Source organism: Heliangelus exortis, chromosome 3 (assembly GCF_036169615.1).
Source record: "Heliangelus exortis chromosome 3, bHelExo1.hap1, whole genome shotgun sequence".
NCBI lineage: Eukaryota > Metazoa > Chordata > Aves > Apodiformes > Trochilidae > Heliangelus > Heliangelus exortis.
Genome location: NC_092424.1, coordinates 32,068,549 through 32,075,282, shown reverse-complemented (window position 1 = coordinate 32,075,282; position 6,734 = coordinate 32,068,549). Strand labels below are relative to the sequence as shown.

The 6,734-nt window shown below is 45.7% G+C and overlaps 1 protein-coding gene across 3 annotated transcripts in view; it reads left to right on the top strand.

Annotated features, from left to right (window-relative positions):
* The first annotated feature begins 3,406 nt into the window (after positions 1-3,406).
* Positions 3,407-6,734, top strand: part of COQ8A (coenzyme Q8A) — a 46,644-nt gene continuing 43,316 nt past the window's right edge. The window contains exon 1 of one of the 3 annotated variants that reach the window (XM_071739886.1): positions 3,407-3,561. The gene's annotated coding sequence lies outside the window, so the exon portion shown is untranslated. The remainder of the gene's footprint in view (positions 3,562-6,734) is intronic. The other 2 variants (XM_071739887.1, XM_071739888.1) reach the window with 2 other exon arrangements.

The following is a 6,734-nucleotide window of genomic DNA, read 5'->3' as shown; positions in this document are numbered from 1 at the left end:
AAAACCAGAACAGCCTGATCCGATTCCCACAGGATTCATGTCCATTTCTGCCTCTGAACAAGGCACAGTTTGTGCAAAGCCAGACTTTAAATTTATCCTACTGTGAGCGTGAGGTGCTCTAAGTCTTCACAAGCAGAGAGGGAACCTGAAATTGGACCTCCCTAAGCTCATGGAAACTGCTAACCACGAGGCTGTTACGTACACCACTGACAGCCTTTCTGAAGAAAAAGATGACTGGTCTATTTTTGACTTGAAACACTCTGCCCTTTCTTCAGGGTTCAGGGCTGTAAATCTCATAACTGGTAGCACTAAACCAATCCCAAATATTTACAGAATTTTTAATCTTTACCATTTTTCTCCAGTTTACTGGGAGATCTTGCAAGGCTGCTGCCATGGACCAATTCTCCAAATGATTGCTATACACTGTGAAAAGCATAGCACTTTTTATTTAGGATTTCACATCACTATTTATTTAGAACTGGGGGACACAGTTAGGCAACCATCCTCACCAAAGTTAGTCTCTGGATTGTGAGTCCTGGGTGTCTAGCCCCTACTCCCCTCAAGAACTATAAAATAATTTTTTTTTTAAAAATCTGCTTTCTGTTGTGCATTCCAGATCAGGTGGCAAATCAGACACTTCTCTGGTTTTTAGCTTCAGTATAGAAAGAGCCAGCCTTGCACTCAAGCAAAAGGACACTTTTAAGGCTGCAGAAGATGTGGCAACAGGTTGATGTGACACAAACTGAACAGCAGTGGCAGAAATAAGTGATGACTCCACATGGGAATAAGAGGAACCAGCCAGGCTTGTCTTTGAAAGATGGGGAGAGCTTTATCCTGTGCTTGTTCTACCTATATCTCAAACTATGACTGTGCTCATGCAGAAACCCATGCAGTTCTTCATGCTCAGCACAGTAAGGCATAACTCACAGTTAATGCCGAGTTGACACAAGCAAAGTGATGTTATACAGAAAATCAGAGCTGACATCCAAAATTGGTACCGGAGTAGGTAAAAGGATCCTTAAAAATGGTAGCTGAAACATACCTCTTTCCAGATGAGGGTAGATGATCTGTCCTTTAGAGAAAATAGTATGGAATTAACCACAAATAGTACAGTTGCATTTCTGGAGGTGTCAGTATTGAAATAAAGAAAACTATGCATTTTTTGACAGAATTTTTCAAGGCTGGTACCCTAATGCAGCCATGTTGTTGCATCATCTAACACATCCAGTTTGTATCCCATTCTCAAACATAAAAAGGGTTATGTTTGGCCTTTCTATTTCAGATACATTGTGTCTGTGCACAGCCTTTGTCTAGTGCAAATAAGTCAATAATGTACTTTTCCCAGGGAATCGATTTTTTATCTTTTCAGTTCAAATTTTGCCTTTCTAGTACTGATTGAGGCTTGCTTCCAATCCAGATAATGGCTGGGTGATGAGGTTTGCTGTATTTATTTGTAGCCATCTGTTCAGTGCCTAGTAGAGACCTTCTCATGGCTTACCTGAAGCTTAGTGGGGCTTGCATGGGAAACACACATTTCTATCTAAAAAAAACCCTATGAAGAAATATATGTAATATTTGAAAAATATTTTGTGTCTTCACGAATACTAGTCAAATAACCCTTGGTATGAGCATCTGGAGATAGTGGATATAACTATCCTTCTTTACAGAACAGGGGGGAAGTTTCACATTAGTGGGTTTGCAGTTAGAGTCACCAGTGGGCTGTGTAGAATTAAACCCCTATACACACTTGCAGCAGACTATTTATGCGGTTTCCTTCTTCACAAATCCACAGTACCCACAACTCCCACTGACTTCAATATAGGTCCTTCACTTTGGATTTGAGTGCTTAATTCAAGCTACTAGTTAGGTGAAAATGTTGGCTGAAGCAAACAATTTACACTGCTGAAATTAAAGCTTGGGGTGTTTGCTGGTCACTCCTATAAGCTACTCTGACTAGAGAAGAATTATGGATCCTGTTTGTTTTAAGAAGAAAGTAAGTATTTTAATTGCCAAGCTTTATCCAAATATACTTATGCAGTAAGTAATGCAACCATGTGGCAAATGCACCGTGAAGAATGCATTATTTTTCAGACCAGGAAGTTGCTGACAGAGACCGGTGCCTACCAGAACACAGCAAAAAGCAGAGCTGGCTGACACTACTGGCCCCTTGCAGCATCTATGAGGCACTAACTCTAGAATGGAAAGGAAACACGTAGGAAATGTTATTTTTATTTCCAGCACATACATAAACATGCAATTTCCACCACACATCGAGCAGCATCAACTGTGATTTTAAAGCAGTGAAAATGTCATTGACATCCACATACAATGCTTTCTCAGACATGGAGCACCACAAAATGGAATTGGTCCCTTTGTTTTGCATTTGCCTGGAGCCAGCATGGCACAGGGCTTCTGTGCATTTGTATTGACAAGCTTCGTGTACATGAAGGTACATGAAGACAGGCTGAGAGTTGTAATTATTCAGCCTGGAGAGGAGAGGGCTCCGAGGAGACCTTATTGTAGCCTTCCAGTATCTGAGTACAATAAAGCTGGTGAGAGACTTCTTAGGATGTCGGGCGGTGACAGGACTAGGGGTAATGGATTCAAACTAGAGGAGGGTAGATTTAGATTAGATGTTAGGAAGAAGGTCTTCACCATTAAGGCGGTGGGACACTGGAACAGGTTTTCCAGAGAAGCCCCGTCCCTGGAAGTTTTTAAGGTCAGGCTGGACGGGGCTGTGAGCAACCTAACCTAGAGGGAGGTGTCCCCATGGCAGGGGCGTTGGAACTAGGTGATCTTCAAGGTCCCTTCCAACCCTGAAAATTCTATGGTTCTACGATGACTTCCCTGGAGGGTTGCTGGGATCACCGGACAGTGACCCGCCCCTCTCCCCGGGCCCTCCGAAGGCGATGGGGTACGAGCTCTGTCGACCCACGTCCTTTAGCGCCCAGGGACTAGCCTCCCGCCGCCTGGCGAGACGGAACCGTGCAGAGACCTCGCTACCACCGAATGACACCCCAACTCGAGACGGTCGTTACGGAGGCTCCCCAGAGCGGAGAGGACCGTCCCACAACTTATAGCAGACGGCGACCGCGAGTCTGGCGACCCCCATAGCTCTACCGGCCAGGCGTTCCCAACCACAGCCCACGCAACCCCACCTCCTCTCCCCCTCTCCGCTCCTCCCCTGCAGCCCTGCAACCCAGCCGCACGGACCTCACGGGCCTCACGTTCCCCTACAGCCGCCAAGCACGCCCTGTCGGCCCCCTCCCCGTCCCCCATTGGCCAGCACTGCGACTGAGCCCTCCTGCCATTAGCGAGCGCACGGGGTGCACGGGCTCGGCACCTCCTCGGCGAGACGCTGTTCCTTGAAACGGGGCGGGGCCCGCCCGTTCGCCAATGGGAGCGCCACAGGGGCAGGACGAGAGGCCGGGCCTTGGCCGGGGGCAGGCGGGACAGTAAACAAGCGTGCGGGCCCGGCGGCGGGGTGAAGGAGTTTAGCGCGGCGGTGGCGTGAAGAGAGCGTGCTGGTCGTGGTTAGGCTGTGTCGGTCCGGGTGTGCAGGTCGGGACAGGGGGAGCAGCCGCAGTGGCGGAAGGGAGGGGGCTGCTTGGTTCCCGGTAGTACGACGCGATGGAGCGGTGCGTGTAGGGCGGTCGCGACGCTGCCGCGGGGAGGATGCCCGTGCCCGGCGCGGAGAGGGAGTGCGGCCGCCGGACGGCCGATAATTTAGCTGGAATATCGTTCCCCGCCGGGGCAACGTGTGCGGGGTCTGGTGGGCAATGGCGGCGCCGTCACAGCGGTTGCCCGATGCCCGCGAGGCTGGAACCGGCCAGCAGCCCGCCTGTGCTGCGGCCTTCACCCTGCCATTGCCGGGTCAATGACTTGGGCGGCCGCACTGGCCTTGTGGGGCCGGCAGCCGGTCAGCAGGATTCTTTGCCGTTCTCGAGACTGCCCGGGTGGTATGGGGCATGAAGGGTCGCTTGTCGCTGAACCCGATTGCCCAGGGCAGGTGCAGGCGTTTTGCAAACGGCCGGGTCGGGCAGTGTTACCGACAGCTCTCGTGCAGCCCGTCAGCTGGCAGTGAGAGGATCATCCTCGGGGGCTGCCCGGCTCTGGCCTCCGGGTGCTTATTCCTGTGCCGCGGGTTGGGCTTTGCAATCGGCTATCCCCTCCTTGGGAGAGGAAATCGCCCAAGCAAGCTTGCAGGATATTCTGTATATCGAATCTAAAATTTCTCGGTACGAAGGGTGGAATCTGCTTTCGCACTCTGTAGGGTGTATGTCTCGCTACGGATGTTACAGAAGAAAGTGAGGAGTCTGGCCCCGTGCTGTGTGCATGTGTAGGTTTCCTAGGCTGCTCTGGTTTAAAACCTCGCTTGTCTCTGTCCCTGGGTCCGTTCTATGCCTCTGCTTGAAAATGGGCATAAAATATACCTGATGGCTGGTTTTGACCTTGCTTGTGACTAAAATGGGAGGAAAAGAGCCCATGACACCTCTGGCTTTGGTAAGGCACTTAAGGAAGTAATTTGACTTTCCACAAGCAGTCTTTGTAGCACAGTGATCAGGCATTAATGGGGGAGGTACTTAGTTTTAGACAGGTGCTGAACAAACTACCTGTAATAACTACAGATATAAATTTTGGTTTGTATGATGTTACTTTCGTAGTTACTGACCATCCTAACTTCTGCAGGACTGTATTTGACATAACAACACTATTTCTGATACCGGAACACACTCATGTCCCACCCAGGAGGAAAGTAGGTGGGAAACTTCTCTGCTACATTCCCCAGTGCCATGTAAATCCAACTCTTGTGGTCAGCATTGTGTAAAATAAAGTTAGGAAGCTACTCTTAATAAAAATAAAGGAGAGGAGAGGTGTTTTGTTTTGTTTTTTTTTTTTTTTTTACTTGGCGTTTAGGCAAAGAAAGATAGGAGAGGAAATGAAAGAATCTGTCAGTAATCTAAATTATTGTCTTTCTGAAAAGGTCTAATAGCTTCTGAACTTTATTTTCTAACTTTCTTGTCTTTAAATTGCTTCACTGAACTGGAGTGTATTTAAATAATATAATTACTCGCACTAGGTTTGGAAGGCTACTGGCTATAGTCAGTAGTAGTTAAGTAAAAGTCTTATGAAATTATTCAGAAATTGCTCCAAGTTAAAGGCTGAAAGCAATTTGGCTTTTAAACAGAAGAGGTGTAGCATCTCTACAGCGTATAAAAAGAACTTGTCAGTTTTTCAGACATCATGAGTAAATGTTTAGCTTCACTTGATGTTCCAGTCAGTCTGTTTGCTCTTAGATCAGGAGACTTATTTCTGTATTTTGTAAATGGCTTTTCTTTACTGTTAGCTACCATTGACCTTGGTAATCTTGACTAAGATATACTAAGAATAAACACTTGTATGTGGAATAGGTGAGCTGCTGTGTTTTGATATTGTCAAACCTTTTAAAAATAAAATAAATATTTAAATATTTATTTAAATTTTAATTAATTAATTTAAATAATTTAAATAATTATATTAATATAAAATAAATATTTAAAAATAAAGCCATGTGGTAAGTAGAAGAAAAGGTCAGAATACATGGAGAATTCCCTTGCGTGTTTACCATCTGAGTGTAGATCACTATGTTTCGTTGCTCTCAAGGAGAATTCTGTGCTATGTAATGCAGATCTGTTACCTCATTTGTGGTATGTAGAGCAGGTTAATGGTAGCTCATATTGCATCTGTGTAGCAAGAACAGAACTTTTTTTGGCTTCCAGTACTCCACTGGTCCTTTTACAGAAAAGTGGTGGTCTGTTGTTTTACTCACTATTTATCAGGCTGTGTTATTTTTTCTAGAAACTGAGTGATGAGACAGCAGCTGAATTCCTTTAATCCTCTTTAATTTCCATTCTGTTAAACTGGTTGGTTAATTATGTAGCTTTTTTGAAGCTTTTTTTTTTTCCTTTCTGAGGTGGTTTGGGTTTTTAATAGTTTAATGAGGATGCTAGAGGTGGTGTGTGTTGTGGTCTTTTATCTTGAATGTCAGTGTGGATGGTATAGTTTTCTTGGTCTAGCTGGTTTGCTGAAGGTATCTTGGAACTTGGCTCAATGCATGAATGACTATTTGTCTTGTTCCTTAAATCTGTCTGTACTGATGGGTGATCAGTCCATCTTAGGATGGAGGTAGTGAGTGTGCAGCAGTACTTGGGTATCCTGTCTTTTATGTGTATGTGGGTCTCCTGGCTTCTTCCCTCTACAGCTGTTAAAGAAATACATCTGGAAGGGGAGGCATTTTGACTTACTCAGCTGTGTACTCTGGAGTGGAGCATCTTTGGGAGTAGCTTCTCTCTCTGCTTTTTTTAATGAGAACTTAAGAGTGCTGTCTGTTCCTGTGAGTGTGTGCCTTCCTTCAGTACCTGATAAAGAAATTCAGTGATTTGCATATGGAGCCAAAATACAAGCTTAACAGTAAGTAAAGAACATAAGTCTGAGTGTGGGAGTCCAATCAGAGTCTGCTTTCCCCCCCAGCAGTAAAAGCTCATTTTATTGTCACTCTGCCTATCTTTAGATTCAAGGATGCTCTCTGTTTTTTAGATGCCACTTACTTTGTTCCCTCCTTGTTGCACACCCACAACCCCCCCCCACACTACAGTAGGTGGTCAAGTTAAACCAATCAAAACTGGTGAGAAGAACCAGGAAATAAGATGTACAAGTTTTGTTCTTTCTTGGCACAGTTGTGTTTCTACATTTTC